This window comes from Scyliorhinus torazame, chromosome 12 (genome assembly GCF_047496885.1).
Source record: "Scyliorhinus torazame isolate Kashiwa2021f chromosome 12, sScyTor2.1, whole genome shotgun sequence".
NCBI lineage: Eukaryota > Metazoa > Chordata > Chondrichthyes > Carcharhiniformes > Scyliorhinidae > Scyliorhinus > Scyliorhinus torazame.
Window position 1 is genome coordinate 222,154,741 of NC_092718.1, and position 25,846 is coordinate 222,180,586.

The window sequence follows — 25,846 nt, forward strand, 5'->3', positions numbered from 1 at the left end:
AGCTCTGACTGTGTGTGTGTGTGTAACAGGACTGAGTGTCCCAGCACTGACTGTCTGTGTGTGTGTGTAACAGGACTGAGTGTCCCAGCACTGACTGTGTGTGTGTGTGTGTGTGTGTGTGTGTGTGTGTGTAACAGGACTGAGTGTCCCAGCACTGACTGTATATGTGTGTGTGTGTAACAGGACTGAGTGTCCCAGCACTGACTGTATGTGTGCGTGTGTGTGTGAAACAGGACTGAGTGTCTCAGCTCTGACTGTGTGTGTGTAACAGGACTGAATGTCCCAGCACTGACTGTATATGTGTGTGTGTGTAACAGGACTGAGTGTCCCAGCACTGACTGTATGTGTGCGCGTGTGTGTGTAACAGGACTGAGTGTCTCAGCTCTGACTGTATGTGTGTGTGTGTGTGTGTGCAACAGGACTGAGTGTCCCAGCATTGACTGGGTGTGTGTGTAACAGGACTGAGTGTCTCAGCACTGACTGTGTGTGTGTGTGTGTGTAACAGGACTGAGTGTCCCAGCACTGACTGTGTGTGTGTGTGTGTGTAACAGGACTGTGTGTCCCAGAACTGACTGGGTGTGTGTGTGTGTGTGTGTGTGTGTGTAACAGGACTGAGTGTCCCAGCACTGACTGTGTGTGTGTGTGTGTAACAGGACTGAGTGTCCCAGCACTGACTGTGTGTGTGTGTGTGTGTGTAACAGGACTGTGTGTCCCAGCACTGACTGGGTGTGTGTGTAACAGGACTGAGTGTCCCAGCACTGACTGTGTGTGTGTGTGTGTAACAGGACTGTGTGTCCCAGCACTGACTAGGTGTGTGTGTAACAGGACTGAGTGTCCCAGCACTGACTGTGTGTGTGTGTGTGTGTGTGTGTGTAACAGGACTGTGTGTCCCAGCACTGACTGGGTGTGTGTGTAACAGGACTGAGTGTCTCAGCACTGACTGTGTGTGTGTGTGTGTGTGTGTGTGTGTAACAGGACTGAGTGTCTCAGCACTGACTGTGTGTGTGTGTGTGTGTGTGTAACAGGACTGAGTGTCCCAGCACTGACTGTGTGTGTGTGTGTGTAACAGGACTGAGTGTCCCAGCACTGACTGTGTGTGTGTGTGTGTGTGTGTGTAACAGGACTGTGTGTCCCAGCACTGACTGTGTGTGTGTAACAGGACTGAGTGTCCCAGCACTGACTGTGTGTGTAACAGGACTGAGTGTCTCAGCACTGACTGTATGTGTGTGTGTGTGTGTGTAACAGGACTGAGTGTCCCAGCACTTACTGTGTGTGTGTGTGTGTGTGTGTGTGTGTGTAACAGGACAGAGTGTCCCAGCACTGACTGTGTGTGTGTGTGTGTGTGTGTGTGTAACAGGACTGAGTGTCCCAGCACTGACTGTGTGTGTGTGTGTGTGTGTGTGTGTAACAGGACTGAGTGTCTCAGCACTGACTGTGTGTGTGTAACAGGACTGAGTGTCCCAGCACTGACTGTGTGTGTAACAGGACTGAGTGTCTCAGCACTGACTGTATGTGTGTGTGTGTGTGTGTGTGTGTGTGTGTGTGTGTAACAGGACTGAGTGTCCCAGCACTGACTGTGTGTGTGTGTGTGTGTGTGTGTGTAACAGGACTGAGTGTCCCAGCACTGACTGTGTGTGTGTGTGTGTGTGTGTGTGTGTGTGTGTAACAGGGCTGTGTGTCCCAGCACTGACTGGGTGTGTGTGTAACAGGACTGAGTGTCCCAGCACTGACTGTGTGTGTGTGTGTGTAACAGGACTGAGTGTCCCAGCACTGACTGTGTGTGTGTGTGTGTAACAGGACTGAGTGTCCCAGCACTGACTGTGTGTGTGTGTGTGTAATAGGACTGAGTGTCCCAGCACTGACTGTGTGTGTGTGTGTGTGTAACAGGACTGAGTGTCCCAGCACTGACTGTGTGTGTGTGTGTGTGTGTGTGTGTGTAACAGGACTGTGTCTCCCAGCACTGACTGTGTGTGTGTGTGTGTGTGTGTGTAACAGTACTGAGTGTCTCAGCACTGACTGTGTGTGTGTAACAGGACTGAGTGTCCCAGCACTAACTGTGTGTGTGTGTGTGTGTGTGTGTAACAGGACTGAGTGTCCCAGCACTGACTGTGTGTGTGTAACAGGACTGAGTGTCTCAGCACTGACTGTGTGTGTGTGTGTGTGTAACAGGACTGAGTGTCCCAGCACTGACTGTGTGTGTGTGTGTGTAACAGGACTGAGTGTCTCAGCACTGACTGTATATGTGGGTGTAACAGGACTGAGTGTCCCAGCACTGACTGTATGTGTGCGTGTAACAGGACTGAGTGTCTCAGCTCTGAGTGTGTGTGTGTGTGTAACAGGACTGAGTGTCCCAGCACTGACTGTATGTGTGCGTGTGTGTGTGTAACAGGACTGAGTGTCTCAGCTCTGACTGTGTGTGTGTGTGTAACAGGACTGAGTGTCCCAGCACTGACTGTGTGTGTGTGTGTAACAGGACTGAGTGTCCCAGCACTGACTGTATATGTGTGTTTGTGTGTGTAACAGGACTGAGTGTCCCAGCTCTGACTGTGTGTGTGTGTGTAACAGGACTGAGTGTCCCAGCACTGACTGTCTGTGTGTGTGTGTAACAGGACTGAGTGTCCCAGCACTGACTGTGTGTGTGTGTGTGTGTGTGTGTGTGTGTGTGTGTAACAGGACTGAGTGTCCCAGCACTGACTGTATATGTGTGTGTGTGTAACAGGACTGAGTGTCCCAGCACTGACTGTATGTGTGCGTGTGTGTGTGAAACAGGACTGAGTGTCTCAGCTCTGACTGTGTGTGTGTAACAGGACTGAATGTCCCAGCACTGACTGTATATGTGTGTGTGTGTAACAGGACTGAGTGTCCCAGCACTGACTGTATGTGTGCGCGTGTGTGTGTAACAGGACTGAGTGTCTCAGCTCTGACTGTATGTGTGTGTGTGTGTGTGTGCAACAGGACTGAGTGTCCCAGCACTGACTGTGTGTGTGTGTGTGTGTGTGACAGGACTGAGTGTCCCAGCACTGACTGTGTGTGTGTGTGTGTGTATGTGTGTGTAACAGGACTGAGTGTCCCAGCACTGACTGTGTGTGTGTGTGTGTGACAGGACTGAGTGTCCCAGCACTGACTGTGTGTGTGTGTGTGTGTGTATAACAGGACTGAGTGTCCCAGCACTGACTGTGTGTGTGTGTGTGTGTGTAACAGGACTGAGGGTCCCAGCACTGACTGTGTGTGTGTAACAGGACTCAGTGTCCCAGCACTGACTGTGTGTGTGTAACAGGACTGAGTGTCCCAGCACTGACTGTGTGTGTGTGTGTGTGTAACAGGACTGAGTGTCTCAGCACTGAGAGTGTGTGTGTGTGTGTGTGTAACAGGACTGAGTGTCTCAGCACTGACTGTGTGTGTGTGTGTAACAGGACTTAGTGTCTCAGCACTGATTGTGTGTGTGTGTGTGTGTAACAGGACTGAGTGTCCCAGCACCGACTGTGTGTGTGTGTAACAGGACTGAGTGTCTCAGCACTGACTCTGTGTGTGTGTGTAACAGGACTGAGTGTCCCAGCACTGACTGTGTGTGTGTGTGTGTGTGTGTGTGTAACAGGACTGTGTGTCCCAGCACTGACTGGGTGTGTGTGTAACAGGACTGAGTGTCTCAGCACTGACTGTGTGTGTGTGTGTGTGTGTGTGTAACAGGACTGAGTGTCTCAGCACTGACTGTGTGTGTGTGTGTGTGTGTGTGTAACAGGACTGAGTGTCCCAGCACTGATTGTGTGTGTGTGTGTGTAACAGGACTGAGTGTCCCAGCACTGACTGTGTGTGTGTGTGTGTGTGTAACAGGACTGTGTGTCCCAGCACTGACTGTGTGTGTGTAACAGGACTGAGTGTCCCAGCACTGACTGTGTGTGTAACAGGACTGAGTGTCTCAGCACTGACTGTATGTGTGTGTGTGTGTGTGTAACAGGACTGAGTGTCCCAGCACTGACTGTGTGTGTGTGTGTGTGTGTGTGTGTGTGTAACAGGACAGAGTGTCCCAGCACTGACTGTGTGTGTGTGTGTGTGTAACAGGACTGAGTGTCCCAGCACTGACTGTGTGTGTGTGTGTGTGTGTAACAGGACTGAGTGTCTCAGCACTGACTGTGTGTGTGTAACAGGACTGAGTGTCCCAGCACCGACTGTGTGTGTGTGTAACAGGACTGAGTGTCTCAGCACTGACTCTGTGTGTGTGTGTAACAGGACTGAGTGTCCCAGCACTGACTGTGTGTGTGTGTGTGTGTGTGTGTGTAACAGGACTGTGTGTCCCAGCACTGACTGGGTGTGTGTGTAACAGGACTGAGTGTCTCAGCACTGACTGTGTGTGTGTGTGTGTGTGTGTGTAACAGGACTGAGTGTCTCAGCACTGACTGTGTGTGTGTGTGTGTGTGTGTGTAACAGGACTGAGTGTCCCAGCACTGATTGTGTGTGTGTGTGTGTAACAGGACTGAGTGTCCCAGCACTGACTGTGTGTGTGTGTGTGTGTGTAACAGGACTGTGTGTCCCAGCACTGACTGTGTGTGTGTAACAGGACTGAGTGTCCCAGCACTGACTGTGTGTGTAACAGGACTGAGTGTCTCAGCACTGACTGTATGTGTGTGTGTGTGTGTGTAACAGGACTGAGTGTCCCAGCACTGACTGTGTGTGTGTGTGTGTGTGTGTGTGTGTGTAACAGGACAGAGTGTCCCAGCACTGACTGTGTGTGTGTGTGTGTGTAACAGGACTGAGTGTCCCAGCACTGACTGTGTGTGTGTGTGTGTGTGTAACAGGACTGAGTGTCTCAGCACTGACTGTGTGTGTGTAACAGGACTGAGTGTCCCAGCACTGACTGTGTGTGTAACAGGACTGAGTGTCTCAGCACTGACTGTATGTGTGTGTGTGTGTGTGTGTGTGTGTGTGTGTGTGTGTAACAGGACTGAGTGTCCCAGCACTGACTGTGTGTGTGTGTGTGTGTGTGTGTGTGTAACAGGACTGTGTGTCCCAGCACTGACTGGGTGTGTGTGTAACAGGACTGAGTGTCCCAGCACTGACTGTGTGTGTGTGTGTAACAGGACTGCGTGTCCCAGCACTGACTGTGTGTGTGTGTGTGTAACAGGACTGAGTGTCCCAGCACTGACTGTGTGTGTGTGTGTGTAATAGGACTGAGTGTCCCAGCACTGACTGTGTGTGTGTGTGTGTAACAGGACTGAGTGTCCCAGCACTGACTGTGTGTGTGTGTGTGTGTGTGTGTGTGTAACAGGACTGTGTCTCCCAGCACTGACTGTGTGTGTGTGTGTAACAGGACTGAGTGTCTCAGCACTGACTGTGTGTGTGTAACAGGACTGAGTGTCCCAGCACTGACTGTGTGTGTAACAGGACTGAGTATCTCAGCACTGACTGTATGTGTGTGCGTGTGTGTGTAACAGGACTGAGTGTCCCAGCACTGACTGTGTGTGTGTGTGTGTGTAACAGGACAGAGTGTCCCAGCACTGACTGTGTGTGTGTGTGTGTGTAACAGGACTGAGTGTCCCAGCACTGACTGTGTGTGTGTGTGTGTGTGTAACAGGACTGAGTGTCTCAGCACTGACTGTGTGTGTGTAACAGGACTGAGTGTCCCAGCACTGACTGTGTGTGTAACAGGACTGAGTGTCCCAGCACTGACTGTGTGTGTGTGTTTGTGTAACAGGACTGAGTGTCCCAGCACTGACTGTGTGTGTGTGTGTGTGTGTGTGTGTAACAGGACTGAGTGTCCCAGCACTGACTGTGTGTGTGTGTGTGTGTGTGTGTGTGTGTGTGTAACAGGACTGTGTGTCCCAGCACTGACTGGGTGTGTGTGTAACAGGACTGAGTGTCCCAGCACTGACTGTGTGTGTGTGTAACAGGACTGAGTGTCCCAGCACTGACTGTGTGTGTGTGTGTGTAACAGGACTGAGTGTCCCAGCACTGACTGTGTGTGTGTGTGTGTAATAGGACTGAGTGTCCCAGCACTGACTGTGTGTGTGTGTGTGTAATAGGACTGAGTGTCCCAGCACTGACTGTGTGTGTGTGTGTGTAACAGGACTGAGTGTCCCAGCACTGACTGTGTGTGTGTGTGTGTGTGTGTAACAGGACTGTGTCTCCCAGCACTGACTGTGTGTGTGTGTGTAACAGGACTGAGTGTCTCAGCACTGACTGTGTGTGTGTAACAGGACTGAGTGTCCCAGCACTGACTGTGTGTGTGTGTGTGTGTGTGTGTGTAACAGGACTGAGTGTCCCAGCACTGACTGTGTGTGTGTAACAGGACTGAGTGTCTCAGCACTGACTGTGTGTGTGTGTGTGTAACAGGACTGAGTGTCCCAGCACTGACTGTGTGTGTGTGTGTGTAACAGGACTGAGTGTCTCAGCACTGACTGTATATGTGTGTGTAACAGGACTGAGTGTCCCAGCACTGCCTGTATGTGTGCGTGTGTGTGTGTAACAGGACTGAGTGTCTCAGCTCTGACTGTGTGTGTGTGTGTAACAGGACTGAGTGTCCCAGCACTGACTCTGTGTGTGTGTGTGTGTGTAACAGGACTGAGTGTCCCAGCACTGACTGTATGTGTGCGTGTGTGTGTGTAACAGGACTGAGTGTCCCAGCACTGACTGTGTGTGTGTGTGTGTGTGTAACAGGACTGTGTGTCCCAGCACTGACTGGGTGTGTGTGTAACAGGACTGAGTGTCCCAGCACTGACTGTGTGTGTGTGTGTGTAACAGGACTGTGTGTCCCAGCACTGACTGGGTGTGTGTGTAACAGGACTGAGTGTCCCAGCACTGACTGTGTGTGTGTGTGTGTGTGTGTGTAACAGGACTGTGTGTCCCAGCACTGACTGGGTGTGTGTGTAACAGGACTGAGTGTCTCAGCACTGACTGTGTGTGTGTGTGTGTGTGTGTGTGTGTGTGTGTGTGTGTAACAGGACTGAGTGTCTCAGCACTGACTGTGTGTGTGTGTGTGTGTGTGTAACAGGACTGAGTGTCCCAGCACTGACTGTGTGTGTGTGTGTGTAACAGGACTGAGTGTCCCAGCACTGACTGTGTGTGTGTGTGTGTGTGTAACAGGACTGTGTGTCCCAGCACTGACTGTGTGTGTGTAACAGGACTGAGTGTCCCAGCACTGACTCTGTGTGTGTGTGTGTGTGTGTGTGTGTGTGTAACAGGACTGAGTGTCTCAGCTCTGACTGTGTGTGTGTGTGTAACAGGACTGAGTGTCCCAGCACTGACTGTATGTGTGCGTGTGTGTGTGTAACAGGACTGAGTGTCTCAGCTCTGACTGTGTGTGTGTGTGTGTAACAGGACTGAGTGTCCCAGCACTGACTGTGTGTGTGTGTGTGTGTGTGTAACAGGACTGAGTGTCCCAGCACTGACTGTATATGTGTGTTTGTGTGTGTAACAGGACTGAGTGTCCCAGCTCTGACTGTGTGTGTGTGTGTAACAGGACTGAGTGTCCCAGCACTGACTGTGTGTGTGTGTGTGTAACAGGACTGAGTGTCCCAGCACTGACTGTGTGTGTGTGTGTGTAACAGGACTGAGTGTCCCAGCACTGACTGTATATGTGTGTGTGTGTAACAGGACTGAGTGTCCCAGCACTGACTGTATGTGTGCGTGTGTGTGTGTAACAGGACTGAGTGTCTCAGCTCTGACTGTGTGTGTGTAACAGGACTGAATGTCCCAGCACTGACTGTATATGTGTGTGTGTGTAACAGGACTGAGTGTCCCAGCACTGACTGTATGTGTGCGCGTGTGTGTGTAACAGGACTGAGTGTCTCAGCTCTGACTGTATGTGTGTGTGTGTGTGTGTGTGCAACAGGACTGAGTGCCCCAGCACTGACTGTGTGTGTGTGTGTGACAGGACTGAGTGTCCCAGCACTGACTGTGTGTGTGTGTGTGTGTAACAGGACTGAGTGTCCCAGCACTGACTGTGTGTGTGTGTGTGTAACAGGACAGAGTGTCCCAGCACTGACTGTATGTGTGTGTGTGTGACAGGACTGAGTGTCCCAGCACTGACTGTGTGTGTGTGTGTGTGTGTGTGTATAACAGGACTGAGTGTCCCAGCACTGACTGTGTGTGTGTGTGTGTGTGTGTAACAGGACTGAGGGTCCCAGCACTGACTGTGTGTGTGTAACAGGACTGAGTGTCCCAGCACTGACTGTGTGTGTGTAACAGGACTGAGTGTCCCAGCACTGACTGTGTGTGTGTGTGTGTGTAACAGGACTGAGTGTCTCAGCACTGAGAGTGTGTGTGTGTGTAACAGGACTGAGTGTCTCAGCACTGACTGTGTGTGTGTGTGTAACAGGACTGAGTGTCTCAGCACTGATTGTGTCTGTGTGTGTGTGTAACAGGACTGAGTGTCCCAGCACTGACTGTGTGTGTGTAACAGGACTGAGTGTCCCAGCACTGACTGTGTGTGTAACAGGACTGAGTGTCTCAGCACTGACTGCGTGTCTGTGTGTGTGTGTGTGTGTAACAGGACTGAGTGTCCCAGCACCGACTGTGTGTGTGTGTAACAGGACTGAGTGTCTCAGCACTGACTCTGTGTGTGTGTGTAACAGGACTGAGTGTCCCAGCACTGACTGTGTGTGTGTGTGTGTGTGTGTGTAACAGGACTGTGTGTCCCAGCACTGACTGGGTGTGTGTGTAACAGGACTGAGTGTCTCAGCACTGACTGTGTGTGTGTGTGTGTGTGTGTGTGTGTGTAACAGGACTGAGTGTCTCAGCACTGACTGTGTGTGTGTGTGTGTGTGTGTATGTGTGTAACAGGACTGAGTGTCCCAGCACTGACTGTGTGTGTGTGTGTGTAACAGGACTGAGTGTCCCAGCACTGACTGTGTGTGTGTGTGTGTGTGTGTGTGTGTAACAGGACTGTGTGTCCCAGCACTGACTGTGTGTGTGTAACAGGACTGAGTGTCCCAGCACTGACTGTGTGTGTAACAGGACTGAGTGTCTCAGCACTGACTGTATGTGTGTGTGTGTGTGTGTAACAGGACTGAGTGTCCCAGCACTGACTGTGTGTGTGTGTGTGTGTGTGTGTAACAGGACAGAGTGTCCCAGCACTGACTGTGTGTGTGTGTGTGTGTGTGTAACAGGACTGAGTGTCCCAGCACTGACTGTGTGTGTGTGTGTGTGTGTGTAACAGGACTGAGTGTCTCAGCACTGACTGTGTGTGTGTAACAGGACTGAGTGTCCCAGCACTGACTGTGTGTGTAACAGGACTGAGTGTCTCAGCACTGACTGTATGTGTGTGTGTGTGTGTGTGTGTGTGTGTGTGTGTAACAGGACTGAGTGTCCCAGCACTGACTGTGTGTGTGTGTGTGTGTGTGTGTGTAACAGGACTGAGTGTCCCAGCACTGACTGTGTGTGTGTGTGTGTGTGTGTGTGTGTGTGTAACATGACTGTGTGTCCCAGCACTGACTGGGTGTGTGTGTAACAGGACTGAGTGTCCCAGCACTGACTGTGTGTGTGTGTGTAACAGGACTGAGTGTCCCAGCACTGACTGTGTGTGTGTGTGTGTAACAGGACTGAGTGTCCCAGCACTGACTGTGTGTGTGTGTGTGTAATAGGACTGAGTGTCCCAGCACTGACTGTGTGTGTGTGTGTGTAACAGGACTGAGTGTCCCAGCACTGACTGTGTGTGTGTGTGTGTGTGTGTGTGTAACAGGACTGTGTCTCCCAGATCTGACTGTGTGTGTGTGTGTAACAGGACTGAGTGTCTCAGCACTGACTGTGTGTGTGTAACAGGACTGAGTGTCCCAGCACTGACTGTGTGTGTGCGTGTGTGTGTGTGTGTAACAGGACTGAGTGTCCCAGCACTGACTGTGTGTGTGTAACAGGACTGAGTGTCTCAGCACTGACTGTGTGTGTGTGTGTGTGTAACAGGACTGAGTGTCTCAGCACTGACTGTATATGTGTGTGTAACAGGACTGAGTGTCCCAGCACTGACTGTATGTGTGCGTGTGTGTGTGTAACAGGACTGAGTGTCTCAGCTCTGACTGTGTGTGTGTGTGTAACAGGACTGAGTGTCCCAGCACTGACTGTGTGTGTGTGTGTGTGTGTAACAGGACTGAATGTCCCAGCACTGACTGTATATGTGTGTGTGTGTAACAGGACTGAGTGTCCCAGCACTGACTGTATGTGTGCGCGTGTGTGTGTAACAGGACTGAGTGTCCCAGCACTGACTGTATGTGTGCGCGTGTGTGTGTAACAGGACTGAGTGTCCCAGCACTGACTGTGTGTGTGTGTGTGTAACAGGACTGAGTGTCTCAGCTCTGACTGTGTGTGTGTGTGTAACAGGACTGAGTGTCCCAGCACTGACTGTATGTGTGCGTGTGTGTGTGTAACAGGACTGAGTGTCTCAGCTCTGACTGTGTGTGTGTGTGTAACAGGACTGAGTGTCCCAGCACTGACTGTGTGTGTGTGTGTGTGTGTGTAACAGGACTGAGTGTCCCAGCACTGACTGTATATGTGTGTTTGTGTGTGTAACAGGACTGAGTGTCCCAGCTCTGACTGTGTGTGTGTGTGTAACAGGACTGAGTGTCCCAGCACTGACTGTGTGTGTGTGTGTGTAACAGGACTGAGTGTCCCAGCACTGACTGTGTGTGTGTGTGTGTGTGTGTGTAACAGGACTGAGTGTCCCAGCACTGACTGTATATGTGTGTGTGTGTAACAGGACTGAGTGTCCCAGCACTGACTGTATGTGTGCGTGTGTGTGTGTAACAGGACTGAGTGTCTCAGCTCTGACTGTGTGTGTGTAACAGGACTGAATGTCCCAGCACTGACTGTATATGTGTGTGTGTGTAACAGGACTGAGTGTCCCAGCACTGACTGTATGTGTGCGCGTGTGTGTGTAACAGGACTGAGTGTCTCAGCTCTGACTGTATGTGTGTGTGTGTGTGTGTGCAACAGGACTGAGTGTCCCAGCACTGACTGTGTGTGTGTGTGTGTGTGTGTGACAGGACTGAGTGTCCCAGCACTGACTGTGAGTGTGTGTGTGTGTGTGTGTGTGTGTAACAGGACTGAGTGTCCCAGCACTGACTGTGTGTGTGTGTGTGTAACAGGACTGAGTGTCCCAGCACTGACTGTATGTGTGTGTGTGTGACAGGACTGAGTGTCCCAGCACTGACTGTGTGTGTGTGTGTGTGTGTATAACAGGACTGAGTGTCCCAGCACTGACTGTGTGTGTGTGTGTGTGTGTAACAGGACTGAGGGTCCCAGCACTGACTGTGTGTGTGTAACAGGACTGAGTGTCCCAGCACTGACTGTGTGTGTGTAACAGGACTGAGTGTCCCAGCACTGACTGTGTGTGTGTGTGTGTGTAACAGGACTGAGTGTCTCAGCACTGAGAGTGTGTGTGTGTGTGTGTGTGTAACAGGACTGAGTGTCTCAGCACTGACTGTGTGTGTGTGTGTAACAGGACTGAGTGTCTCAGCACTGATTGTGTGTGTGTGTGTGTGTAACAGGACTGAGTGTCCCAGCACTGACTGTGTGTGTGTAACAGGACTGAGTGTCCCAGCACTGACTGCGTGTGTAACAGGACTGAGTGTCTCAGCACTGACTGCGTGTCTGTGTGTGTGTGTGTAACAGGACTGAGTGTCCCAGCACCGACTGTGTGTGTGTGTAACAGGACTGAGTGTCTCAGCACTGACTCTGTGTGTGTGTGTAACAGGACTGAGTGTCCCAGCACTGACTGTGTGTGTAACAGGACTGAGTGTCCTAGCACTGACTGTGTGTGTGTGTATGTGTAACAGGCTGAGTGTCCCAGCACTGACTGTGTGTGTGTGTGTGTGTGTAACAGGACTGAGTGTCCCAGCACTGACTGTGTGTGTGTGTGTGTGTGTAACAGGACTGAGTGTCCCAGCACTGACTGTGTGTGTGTGTGTGTGTTTAACACGACTGAGTGTCCCAGCACTGACTGTGTTTGTGTGTGTGGAACAGGACTGAGTGTCCCAGCAATGACTGTGTGTGTGTGTGTGTAACAAGACTGAGTGTCCCAGCACTGACTGTGTGTGTGTGTGTGTAACAGGACTGAGTGTCCCAGCACTGACTGTGCGTGTGTAACAGGACTAAGTGTCCCAGCACTGACTGTGTGTGTAACAGGACTGAGTGTCCCAGCACTGACTGTGTGTGTGTGTGTGTAACAGGACTGAGTGTCCCAGCACTGACTGTGTGTGTAACAGGACTGAGTGTCCTAGCACTGACTGTGTGTGTGTGTGTGTGTAACAGGACTGAGTGTCCCAGCACTGACTGTGTGTGTGTGTGTGTAACAGGACTGAGTGTCCCAGCACTGACTGTGTGTGTGTGTGTGTAACAGGACTGAGTGTCCCAGCACTGACTGTGTGTGTGTAACAGGACTGAGTGTCCCAGCACTGACTGTGTGTGTGTGTGTGTAACAGGACTGTGTGTCCTAGCACAGACTGTGTGTGTGTGTGTGTGTGTGTGTAACAGGACAGAGTGTCCCAGCACTGACTGTGTGTGTGTGTGTGTGTGTGTGTGTAACAGGACTGAGTGTCCTAGCACAGACTGTGTGTGTGTGTGTGTGTGTGTTACAGGACTGAGTGTCCCAGCACTGACTGTGTGTGTGTGTGTGTGTGTGTAACAGGACTGAGTGTCTCAGCACTGACTGTGTGTGTGTAACAGGACTGAGTGTCCCAGCACTGACTGTGTGTGTAACAGGACTGAGTGTCTCAGCACTGACTGTATGTGTGTGTGTGTGTGTGTGTGTAACAGGACTGAGTGTCCCAGCACCGACTGTGTGTGTGTGTAACAGGACTGAGTGTCTCAGCACTGACTCTGTGTGTGTGTAACAGGACTGAGTGTCCCAGCACTGACTGTGTGTGTAACAGGACTGAGTGTCTCAGCACTGACTGCGTGTCTGTGTGTGTGTGTGTGTGTAACAGGACTGAGTGTCCCAGCACCGACTGTGTGTGTGTGTAACAGGACTGAGTGTCTCAGCACTGACTCTGTGTGTGTGTGTGTAACAGGACTGAGTGTCCCAGCACTGACTGTGTGTGTGTGTGTGTGTGTGTAACAGGACTGTGTGTCCCAGCACTGACTGGGTGTGTGTGTAACAGGACTGAGTGTCTCAGCACTGACTGTGTGTGTGTGTGTGTGTGTGTGTGTAACAGGACTGAGTGTCTCAGCACTGACTGTGTGTGTGTGTGTGTGTGTGTGTGTAACAGGACTGAGTGTCCCAGCACTGACTGTGTGTGTGTGTGTGTAACAGGACTGAGTGTCCCAGCACTGACTGTGTGTGTGTGTGTGTGTGTGTAACAGGACTGTGTGTCCCAGCACTGACTGTGTGTGTGTAACAGGACTGAGTGTCCCAGCACTGACTGTGTGTGTAACAGGACTGAGTGTCTCAGCACTGACTGTATGTGTGTGTAACAGGACTGAGTGTCCCAGCACTGACTGTGTGTGTGTGTGTGTGTGTGTGTGTGTGTAACAGGACAGAGTGTCCCAGCACTGACTGTGTGTGTGTGTGTGTAACAGGACTGAGTGTCCCAGCACTGACTGTGTGTGTGTGTGTGTGTGTGTAACAGGACTGAGTGTCTCAGCACTGACTGTGTGTGTGTAACAGGACTGAGTGTCCCAGCACTGACTGTGTGTGTAACAGGACTGAGTGTCTCAGCACTGACTGTATGTGTGTGTGTGTGTGTGTGTGTGTGTGTGTGTAACAGGACTGAGTGTCCCAGCACTGACTGTGTGTGTGTGTGTGTGTGTGTGTGTGTGTGTGTGTAACAGGACTGTGTGTCCCAGCACTGACTGGGTGTGTGTGTAACAGGACTGAGTGTCCCAGCACTGACTGTGTGTGTAACAGGACTGAGTGTCCCAGCACTGACTGTGTGTGTGTGTGTGTGTGTGTGTAACAGGACTGAGTGTCCCAGCACTGACTGTGTGTGTGTGTGTGTGTGTGTGTGTGTGTGTGTGTAACAGGACTGTGTGTCCCAGCACTGACTGGGTGTGTGTGTAACAGGACTGAGTGTCCCAGCACTGACTGTGTGTGTGTGTGTAACAGGACTGAGTGTCCCAGCACTGACTGTGTGTGTGTGTGTGTAACAGGACTGAGTGTCCCAGCACTGACTGTGTGTGTGTGTGTGTAATAGGACTGAGTGTCCCAGCACTGACTGTGTGTGTGTGTGTGTAACAGGACTGAGTGTCCCAGCACTGACTGTGTGTGTGTGTGTGTGTGTGTGTGTGTAACAGGACTGTGTCTCCCAGATCTGACTGTGTGTGTGTGTGTAACAGGACTGAGTGTCTCAGCACTGACTGTGTGTGTGTAACAGGACTGAGTGTCCCAGCACTGACTGTGTGTGTGTGTGTGTGTGTGTGTGTGTAACAGGACTGAGTGTCCCAGCACTGACTGTGTGTGTGTAACAGGACTGAGTGTCTCAGCACTGACTGTATATGTGTGTGTAACAGGACTGAGTGTCCCAGCACTGACTGTATGTGTGCGTGTGTGTGTGTAACAGGACTGAGTGTCTCAGCTCTGACTGTGTGTGTGTGTGTAACAGGACTGAGTGTCCCAGCACTGACTGTGTGTGTGTGTGTGTGTGTAACAGGACTGAATGTCCCAGCACTGACTGTATATGTGTGTGTGTGTAACAGGACTGAGTGTCCCAGCACTGACTGTATGTGTGCGCGTGTGTGTGTAACAGGACTGAGTGTCCCAGCACTGACTGTATGTGTGCGCGTGTGTGTGTAACAGGACTGAGTGTCCCAGCACTGACTGTGTGTGTGTGTGTGTAACAGGACTGAGTGTCTCAGCTCTGACTGTGTGTGTGTGTGTAACAGGACTGAGTGTCCCAGCACTGACTGTATGTGTGCGTGTGTGTGTGTAACAGGACTGAGTGTCTCAGCTCTGACTGTGTGTGTGTGTGTAACAGGACTGAGTGTCCCAGCACTGACTGTGTGTGTGTGTGTGTGTGTGTAACAGGACTGAGTGTCCCAGCACTGACTGTATATGTGTGTTTGTGTGTGTAACAGGACTGAGTGTCCCAGCTCTGACTGTGTGTGTGTGTGTAACAGGACTGAGTGTCCCAGCACTGACTGTGTGTGTGTGTGTGTAACAGGACTGAGTGTCCCAGCACTGACTGTGTGTGTGTGTGTGTGTGTGTGTGTGTGTAACAGGACTGAGTGTCCCAGCACTGACTGTATATGTGTGTGTGTGTAACAGGACTGAGTGTCCCAGCACTGACTGTATGTGCGCGTGTGTGTGTGTAACAGGACTGAGTGTCTCAGCTCTGACTGTGTGTGTGTAACAGGACTGAATGTCCCAGCACTGACTGTATATGTGTGTGTGTGTAACAGGACTGAGTGTCCCAGCACTGACTGTATGTGTGCGCGTGTGTGTGTAACAGGACTGAGTGTCTCAGCTCTGACTGTATGTGTGTGTGTGTGTGTGTGCAACAGGACTGAGTGTCCCAGCACTGACTGTGTGTGTGTGTGTGTGTGTGTGTGACAGGACTGAGTGTCCCAGCACTGACTGTGTGTGTGTGTGTGTGTGTGTGTGTAACAGGACTGAGTGTCCCAGCACTGACTGTGTGTGTGTGTGTGTAACAGGACTGAGTGTCCCAGCACTGACTGTATGTGTGTGTGTGTGACAGGACTGAGTGTCCCAGCACTGACTGTGTGTGTGTGTGTGTGTGTATAACAGGACTGAGTGTCCCAGCACTGACTGTGTGTGTGTGTGTGTGTGTAACAGGACTGAGGGTCCCAGCACTGACTGTGTGTGTGTAACAGGACTGAGTGTCCCAGCACTGACTGTGTGTGTGTAACAGGACTGAGTGTCCCAGCACTGACTGTGTGTGTGTGTGTAACAGGACTGAGTGTCTCAGCACTGAGAGTGTGTGTGTGTGTGTGTGTAACAGGACTGAGTGTCTCAGCACTGACTGTGTGTGTGTGTGTAACAGGACTGAGTGTCTCAGCACTGATTGTGTGTGTGTGTGTGTGTAACAGGACTGAGTGTCCCAGCACTGACTGTGTGTGTGTAACAGGACTGAGTGTCCCAGCACTGACTGTGTGTGTAACAGGACTGAGTGTCTCAGCACTGACTGCGTGTCTGTGTGTGTGTGTGTAACAGGACTGAGTGTCCCAGCACCGACTGTGTGTGTGTGTAACAGGACTGAGTGTCTCAGCACTGACTCTGTGTGTGTGTGTAACAGGACTGAGTGTCCTAGCACTGACTGTGTGTGTGTGTATGTGTAACAGGACTGAGTGTCCCAGCACTGACTGTGTGTGTGTGTGTGTGTGTGTAACAGGACTGAGTGTCCCAGCACTGACTGTGTGTGTGTGTGTGTGTGTAACAGGACTGAGTGTCCCAGCACTGACTGTGTGTGTGTGTGTGTGTTTAACACGACTGAGTGTCCCAGCACTGACTGTGTTTGTGTGTGTGGAACAGGACTGAGTGTCCCAGCAATGACTGTGTGTGTGTGTGTGTAACACGACTGAGTGTCCCAGCACTGACTGTGTGTGTAACAGGACTGAGTGTCCTAGCACTGACTGTGTGTGTGTGTATGTGTAACAGGACTGAGTGTCCCAGCACTGACTGTGTGTGTGTGTGTGTGTGTAACAGGACTGAGTGTCCCAGCACTGACTGTGTGTGTGTGTGTGTGTGTAACAGGACTGAGTGTCCCAGCACTGACTGTGTGTGTGTGTGTGTGTGTTTAACACGACTGAGTGTCCCAGCACTGACTGTGTGTGTGTGTGTGTAACACGACTGAGTGTCCCAGCACTGACTGTGTGTGTGTGTGTGTAACAAGACTGAGTGTCCCAGCACTGACTGTGTGTGTGTGTGTGTAACAGGACTGAGTGTCCCAGCACTGACTGTGCGTGTGTAACAGGACTAAGTGTCCCAGCACTGACTGTGTGTGTAACAGGACTGAGTGTCCCAGCACTGACTGTGTGTGTGTGTGTGTAACAGGACTGAGTGTCCCAGCACTGACTGTGTGTGTAACAGGACTGAGTGTCCTAGCACTGACTGTGTGTGTGTGTGTGTGTGTAACAGGACTGAGTGTCCCAGCACTGACTGTGTGTGTGTGTGTGTAACAGGACTGAGTGTCCCAGCACTGACTGTGTGTGTGTGTGTGTAACAGGACTGAGTGTCCCAGCACTGACTGTGTGTGTGTGTAACAGGACTGAGTGTCCCAGCACTGACTGTGTGTGTGTGTGTGTAACAGGACTGTGTGTCCTAGCACAGACTGTGTGTGTGTGTGTGTGTGTGTAACAGGACAGGGTGTCCCAGCACTGACTGTGTGTGTGTGTGTGTGTGTGTGTGTGTAACAGGACTGAGTGTCCTAGCACAGACTGTGTGTGTGTGTGTGTGTGTGTGTAACAGGACTGAGTGTCCCAGCACTGACTGTGTGTGTGTGTGTGTGTAACAGGACTGAGTGTCTCAGCACTGACTGTGTGTGTGTAACAGGACTGAGTGTCCCAGCACTGACTGTGTGTGTAACAGGACTGAGTGTCTCAGCACTGACTGTATGTGTGTGTGTGTGTGTGTGTGTGTGTGTGTGTGTGTGTGTAACAGGACTGTGTGTCCCAGCACTGACTGTGTGTGTGTAACAGGACTGAGTGTCCCAGCACTGACTGTGTGTGTAACAGGACTGAGTGTCTCAGCACTGACTGTATGTGTGTGTGTGTGTGTGTAACAGGACTGAGTGTCCCAGCACTGACTGTGTGTGTGTGTGTGTGTGTGTGTGTGTAACAGGACAGAGTGTCCCAGCACTGACTGTGTGTGTGTGTGTGTGTAACAGGACTGAGTGTCCCAGCACTGACTGTGTGTGTGTGTGTGTGTGTGTAACAGGACTGAGTGTCTCAGCACTGACTGTGTGTGTGTAACAGGACTGAGTGTCCCAGCACTGACTGTGTGTGTAACAGGACTGAGTGTCTCAGCACTGACTGTATGTGTGTGTGTGTGTGTGTGTGTGTGTGTGTGTGTAACAGGACTGAGTGTCCCAGCACTGACTGTGTGTGTGTGTGTGTGTGTGTGTGTGTGTGTGTAACAGTACTGAGTGTCCCAGCACTGACTGTGTGTGTGTGTGTGTGTGTGTGTGTGTAACAGGACTGTGTGTCCCAGCACTGACTGGGTGTGTGTGTAACAGGACTGAGTGTCCCAGCACTGACTGTGTGTGTGTGTGTAACTGGACTGAGTGTCCCAGCGCTGACTGTGTGTGTGTGTGTGTAACAGGACTGAGTGTCCCAGCACTGACTGTGTGTGTGTGTGTGTAATAGGACTGAGTGTCCCAGCACTGACTGTGTGTGTGTGTGTGTAATAGGACTGAGTGTCCCAGCACTGACTGTGTGTGTGTGTGTGTGTGTGTAACAGGACTGTGTCTCCCAGATCTGACTGTGTGTGTGTGTGTAACAGGACTGAGTGTCTCAGCACTGACTGTGTGTGTGTAACAGGACTGAGTGTCCCAGCACTGACTGTGTGTGTGTGTGTGTGTGTGTGTGTAACAGGACTGAGTGTCCCAGCACTGACTGTGTGTGTGTAACAGGACTGAGTGTCTCAGCACTGACTGTGTGTGTGTGTGTGTGTAACAGGACTGAGTGTCTCAGCACTGACTGTATATGTGTGTGTAACAGGACTGAGTGTCCCAGCACTGACTGTATGTGTGCGTGTGTGTGTGTAACAGGACTGAGTGTCTCAGCTCTGACTGTGTGTGTGTGTGTAACAGGACTGAGTGTCCCAGCACTGACTGTGTGTGTGTGTGTGTGTGTAACAGGACTGAGTGTCCCAGCACTGACTGTATGTGTGCGTGTGTGTGTGTAACAGGACTGAGTGTCCCAGCTCTGACTGTTTGTGTGTGTGTAACAGGACTGAGTGTCCCAGCACTGACTGTGTGTGTGTGTGTGTGTGTGTGTAACAGGACTGAGTGTCTCAGCTCTGACTGTGTGTGTGTGTGTAACAGGACTGAGTGTCCCAGCACTGACTGTATGTGTGCGTGTGTGTGTGTAACAGGACTGAGTGTCTCAGCTCTGACTGTGTGTGTGTGTGTAACAGGACTGAGTGTCCCAGCACTGACTGTGTGTGTAACAGGACTGAGTGTCTCAGCACTGACTGTATGTGTGTGTGTGTGTGTGTGTGTAACAGGACTGAGTGTCCCAGCACCGACTGTGTGTGTGTGTAACAGGACTGAGTGTCTCAGCACTGACTCTGTGTGTGTGTAACAGGACTGAGTGTCCCAGCACTGACTGTGTGTGTAACAGGACTGAGTGTCTCAGCACTGACTGCGTGTCTGTGTGTGTGTGTGTGTGTAACAGGACTGAGTGTCCCAGCACCGACTGTGTGTGTGTGTAACAGGACTGAGTGTCTCAGCACTGACTCTGTGTGTGTGTGTAACAGGACTGAGTGTCCCAGCACTGACTGTGTGTGTGTGTGTGTGTGTGTAACAGGACTGTGTGTCCCAGCACTGACTGGGTGTGTGTGTAACAGGACTGAGTGTCTCAGCACTGACTGTGTGTGTGTGTGTGTGTGTGTGTGTAACAGGACTGAGTGTCTCAGCACTGACTGTGTGTGTGTGTGTGTGTGTGTGTGTAACAGGACTGAGTGTCCCAGCACTGACTGTGTGTGTGTGTGTGTAACAGGACTGAGTGTCCCAGCACTGACTGTGTGTGTGTGTGTGTGTGTGTAACAGGACTGTGTGTCCCAGCACTGACTGTGTGTGTGTAACAGGACTGAGTGTCCCAGCACTGACTGTGTGTGTAACAGGACTGAGTGTCTCAGCACTGACTGTATGTGTGTGTAACAGGACTGAGTGTCCCAGCACTGACTGTGTGTGTGTGTGTGTGTGTGTGTGTGTGTAACAGGACAGAGTGTCCCAGCACTGACTGTGTGTGTGTGTGTGTGTGTGTAACAGGACTGAGTGTCCCAGCACTGACTGTGTGTGTGTGTGTGTGTGTGTAACAGGACTGAGTGTCTCAGCACTGACTGTGTGTGTGTAACAGGACTGAGTGTCCCAGCACTGACTGTGTGTGTAACAGGACTGAGTGTCTCAGCACTGACTGTATGTGTGTGTGTGTGTGTGTGTGTGTGTGTAACAGGACTGAGTGTCCCAGCACTGACTGTGTGTGTGTGTGTGTGTGTGTGTAACAGGACTGAGTGTCCCAGCACTGACTGTGTGTGTGTGTGTGTGTGTGTGTGTGTGTGTGTGTAACAGGACTGTGTGTCCCAGCACTGACTGGGTGTGTGTGTAACAGGACTGAGTGTCCCAGCACTGACTGTGTGTGTGTGTGTAACAGGACTGAGTGTCCCAGCACTGACTGTGTGTGTGTGTGTGTAACAGGACTGAGTGTCCCAGCACTGACTGTGTGTGTGTGTGTGTAATAGGACTGAGTGTCCCAGCACTGACTGTGTGTGTGTGTGTGTAACAGGACTGAGTGTCCCAGCACTGACTGTGTGTGTGTGTGTGTGTGTGTGTGTGTAACAGGACTGTGTCTCCCAGATCTGACTGTGTGTGTGTGTGTAACAGGACTGAGTGTCTCAGCACTGACTGTGTGTGTGTACCAGGACTGAGTGTCCCAGCACTGACTGTGTGTGTGTGTGTGTGTGTGTAACAGGACTGAGTGTCCCAGCACTGACTGTGTGTGTGTAACAGGACTGAGTGTCTCAGCACTGACTGTATATGTGTGTGTAACAGGACTGAGTGTCCCAGCACTGACTGTATGTGTGCGTGTGTGTGTGTAACAGGACTGAGTGTCTCAGCTCTGACTGTGTGTGTGTGTGTAACAGGACTGAGTGTCCCAGCACTGACTGTGTGTGTGTGTGTGTGTGTAACAGGACTGAATGTCCCAGCACTGACTGTATATGTGTGTGTGTGTAACAGGACTGAGTGTCCCAGCACTGACTGTATGTGTGCGCGTGTGTGTGTAACAGGACTGAGTGTCCCAGCACTGACTGTATGTGTGCGCGTGTGTGTGTAACAGGACTGAGTGTCCCAGCACTGACTGTGTGTGTGTGTGTGTAACAGGACTGAGTGTCTCAGCTCTGACTGTGTGTGTGTGTGTAACAGGACTGAGTGTCCCAGCACTGACTGTATGTGTGCGTGTGTGTGTGTAACAGGACTGAGTGTCTCAGCTCTGACTGTGTGTGTGTGTGTAACAGGACTGAGTGTCCCAGCACTGACTGTGTGTGTGTGTGTGTGTGTGTAACAGGACTGAGTGTCCCAGCACTGACTGTATATGTGTGTTTGTGTGTGTAACAGGACTGAGTGTCCCAGCTCTGACTGTGTGTGTGTGTGTAACAGGACTGAGTGTCCCAGCACTGACTGTGTGTGTGTGTGTGTAACAGGACTGAGTGTCCCAGCACTGACTGTGTGTGTGTGTGTGTGTGTGTGTGTGTGTAACAGGACTGAGTGTCCCAGCACTGACTGTATATGTGTGTGTGTGTAACAGGACTGAGTGTCCCAGCACTGACTGTATGTGCGCGTGTGTGTGTGTAACAGGACTGAGTGTCTCAGCTCTGACTGTGTGTGTGTAACAGGACTGAATGTCCCAGCACTGACTGTATATGTGTGTGTGTGTAACAGGACTGAGTGTCTCAGCTCTGACTGTATGTGTGTGTGTGTGTGTGTGCAACAGGACTGAGTGTCCCAGCACTGACTGTGTGTGTGTGTGTGTGTGTGTGTGACAGGACTGAGTGTCCCAGCACTGACTGTGTGTGTGTGTGTGTGTGTGTGTGTAACAGGACTGAGTGTCCCAGCACTGACTATGTGTGTGTGTGTGTAACAGGACTGAGTGTCCCAGCACTGACTGTATGTGTGTGTGTGTGACAGGACTGAGTGTCCCAGCACTGACTGTGTGTGTGTGTGTGTGTGTATAACAGGACTGAGTGTCCCAGCACTGACTGTGTGTGTGTGTGTGTGTGTAACAGGACTGAGGGTCCCAGCACTGACTGTGTGTGTGTAACAGGACTGAGTGTCCCAGCACTGACTGTGTGTGTGTAACAGGACTGAGTGTCCCAGCACTGACTGTGTGTGTGTGTGTAACAGGACTGAGTGTCTCAGCACTGAGAGTGTGTGTGTGTGTGTGTGTAACAGGACTGAGTGTCTCAGCACTGACTGTGTGTGTGTGTGTAACAGGACTGAGTGTCTCAGCACTGATTGTGTGTGTGTGTGTGTGTAACAGGACTGAGTGTCCCAGCACTGACTGTGTGTGTGTAACAGGACTGAGTGTCCCAGCACTGACTGTGTGTGTAACAGGACTGAGTGTCTCAGCACTGACTGCGTGTCTGTGTGTGTGTGTGTAACAGGACTGAGTGTCCCAGCACCGACTGTGTGTGTGTGTAACAGGACTGAGTGTCTCAGCACTGACTCTGTGTGTGTGTGTAACAGGACTGAGTGTCCTAGCACTGACTGTGTGTGTGTGTATGTGTAACAGGACTGAGTGTCCCAGCACTGACTGTGTGTGTGTGTGTGTGTGTAACAGGACTGAGTGTCCCAGCACTGACTGTGTGTGTGTGTGTGTGTGTAACAGGACTGAGTGTCCCAGCACTGACTGTGTGTGTGTGTGTGTGTTTAACACGACTGAGTGTCCCAGCACTGACTGTGTTTGTGTGTGTGGAACAGGACTGAGTGTCCCAGCAATGACTGTGTGTGTGTGTGTGTAACACGACTGAGTGTCCCAGCACTGACTGTGTGTGTAACAGGACTGAGTGTCCTAGCACTGACTGTGTGTGTGTGTATGTGTAACAGGACTGAGTGTCCCAGCACTGACTGTGTGTGTGTGTGTGTGTGTAACAGGACTGAGTGTCCCAGCACTGACTGTGTGTGTGTGTGTGTGTGTAACAGGACTGAGTGTCCCAGCACTGACTGTGTGTGTGTGTGTGTGTTTAACACGACTGAGTGTCCCAGCACTGACTGTGTGTGTGTGTGTGTAACACGACTGAGTGTCCCAGCACTGACTGTGTGTGTGTGTGTGTAACAAGACTGAGTGTCCCAGCACTGACTGTGTGTGTGTGTGTGTAACAGGACTGAGTGTCCCAGCACTGACTGTGCGTGTGTAACAGGACTAAGTGTCCCAGCACTGACTGTGTGTGTAACAGGACTGAGTGTCCCAGCACTGACTGTGTGTGTGTGTGTGTAACAGGACTGAGTGTCCCAGCACTGACTGTGTGTGTAACAGGACTGAGTGTCCTAGCACTGACTGTGTGTGTGTGTGTGTGTGTAACAGGACTGAGTGTCCCAGCACTGACTGTGTGTGTGTGTGTGTAACAGGACTGAGTGTCCCAGCACTGACTGTGTGTGTGTGTGTGTAACAGGACTGAGTGTCCCAGCACTGACTGTGTGTGTGTGTAACAGGACTGAGTGTCCCAGCACTGACTGTGTGTGTGTGTGTGTAACAGGACTGTGTGTCCTAGCACAGACTGTGTGTGTGTGTGTGTGTGTGTAACAGGACAGGGTGTCCCAGCACTGACTGTGTGTGTGTGTGTGTGTGTGTGTGTGTGTAACAGGACTGAGTGTCCTAGCACAGACTGTGTGTGTGTGTGTGTGTGTGTGTAACAGGACTGAGTGTCCCAGCACTGACTGTGTGTGTGTGTGTGTGTAACAGGACTGAGTGTCTCAGCACTGACTGTGTGTGTGTAACAGGACTGAGTGTCCCAGCACTGACTGTGTGTGTAACAGGACTGAGTGTCTCAGCACTGACTGTATGTGTGTGTGTGTGTGTGTGTGTGTGTGTGTGTGTGTGTGTGTAACAGGACTGTGTGTCCCAGCACTGACTGTGTGTGTGTAACAGGACTGAGTGTCCCAGCACTGACTGTGTGTGTAACAGGACTGAGTGTCTCAGCACTGACTGTATGTGTGTGTGTGTGTGTGTAACAGGACTGAGTGTCCCAGCACTGACTGTGTGTGTGTGTGTGTGTGTGTGTGTGTGTAACAGGACAGAGTGTCCCAGCACTGACTGTGTGTGTGTGTGTGTGTAACAGGACTGAGTGTCCCAGCACTGACTGTGTGTGTGTGTGTGTGTGTGTAACAGGACTGAGTGTCTCAGCACTGACTGTGTGTGTGTAACAGGACTGAGTGTCCCAGCACTGACTGTGTGTGTAACAGGACTGAGTGTCTCAGCACTGACTGTATGTGTGTGTGTGTGTGTGTGTGTGTGTGTGTGTGTAACAGGACTGAGTGTCCCAGCACTGACTGTGTGTGTGTGTGTGTGTGTGTGTGTGTGTAACAGTACTGAGTGTCCCAGCACTGACTGTGTGTGTGTGTGTGTGTGTGTGTGTGTGTGTGTGTGTCCCAGCACTGACTGGGTGTGTGTGTAACAGGACTGAGTGTCCCAGCACTGACTGTGTGTGTGTGTGTAACTGGACTGAGTGTCCCAGCGCTGACTGTGTGTGTGTGTGTGTAACAGGACTGAGTGTCCCAGCACTGACTGTGTGTGTGTGTGTGTAATAGGACTGAGTGTCCCAGCACTGACTGTGTGTGTGTGTGTGTAATAGGACTGAGTGTCCCAGCACTGACTGTGTGTGTGTGTGTGTGTGTGTAACAGGACTGTGTCTCCCAGATCTGACTGTGTGTGTGTGTGTAACAGGACTGAGTGTCTCAGCACTGACTGTGTGTGTGTAACAGGACTGAGTGTCCCAGCACTGACTGTGTGTGTGTGTGTGTGTGTGTGTGTAACAGGACTGAGTGTCCCAGCACTGACTGTGTGTGTGTAACAGGACTGAGTGTCTCAGCACTGACTGTGTGTGTGTGTGTGTGTAACAGGACTGAGTGTCTCAGCACTGACTGTATATGTGTGTGTAACAGGACTGAGTGTCCCAGCACTGACTGTATGTGTGCGTGTGTGTGTGTAACAGGACTGAGTGTCTCAGCTCTGACTGTGTGTGTGTGTGTAACAGGACTGAGTGTCCCAGCACTGACTGTGTGTGTGTGTGTGTGTGTAACAGGACTGAGTGTCCCAGCACTGACTGTATGTGTGCGTGTGTGTGTGTAACAGGACTGAGTGTCCCAGCTCTGACTGTTTGTGTGTGTGTAACAGGACTGAGTGTCCCAGCACTGACTGTGTGTGTGTGTGTGTGTGTGTGTAACAGGACTGAGTGTCTCAGCTCTGACTGTGTGTGTGTGTGTAACAGGACTGAGTGTCCCAGCACTGACTGTATGTGTGCGTGTGTGTGTGTAACAGGACTGAGTGTCTCAGCTCTGACTGTGTGTGTGTGTGTAACAGGACTGAGTGTCCCAGCACTGACTGTGTGTGTGTGTGTGTGTGTAACAGGACTGAGTGTCCCAGCACTGACTGTATATGTGTGTTTGTGTGTGTAACAGGACTGAGTGTCCCAGCTCTGACTGTGTGTGTGTGTGTAACAGGACTGAGTGTCCCAGCACTGACTGTGTGTGTGTGTGTGTAACAGGACTGAGTGTCCCAGCACTGACTGTGTGTGTGTGTGTGTGTGTGTGTGTGTAACAGGACTGAGTGTCCCAGCACTGACTGTATATGTGTGTGTGTGTAACAGGACTGAGTGTCCCAGCACTGACTGTATGTGTGCGTGTGTGTGTGTAACAGGACTGAGTGTCTCAGCTCTGACTGTGTGTGTGTAACAGGACTGAATGTCCCAGCACTGACTGTATATGTGTGTGTGTGTAACAGGACTGAGTGTCCCAGCACTGACTGTATGTGTGCGCGTGTGTGTGTAACAGAACTGAGTGTCTCAGCTCTGACTGTATGTGTGTGTGTGTGTGTGTGCAACAGGACTGAGTGTCCCAGCACTGACTGTGTGTGTGTGTGTGTGTGTGTGTGACAGGACTGAGTGTCCCAGCACTGACTGTGTGTGTGTGTGTGTGTGTGTGTGTAACAGGACTGAGTGTCCCAGCACTGACTGTGTGTGTGTGTGTGTAACAGG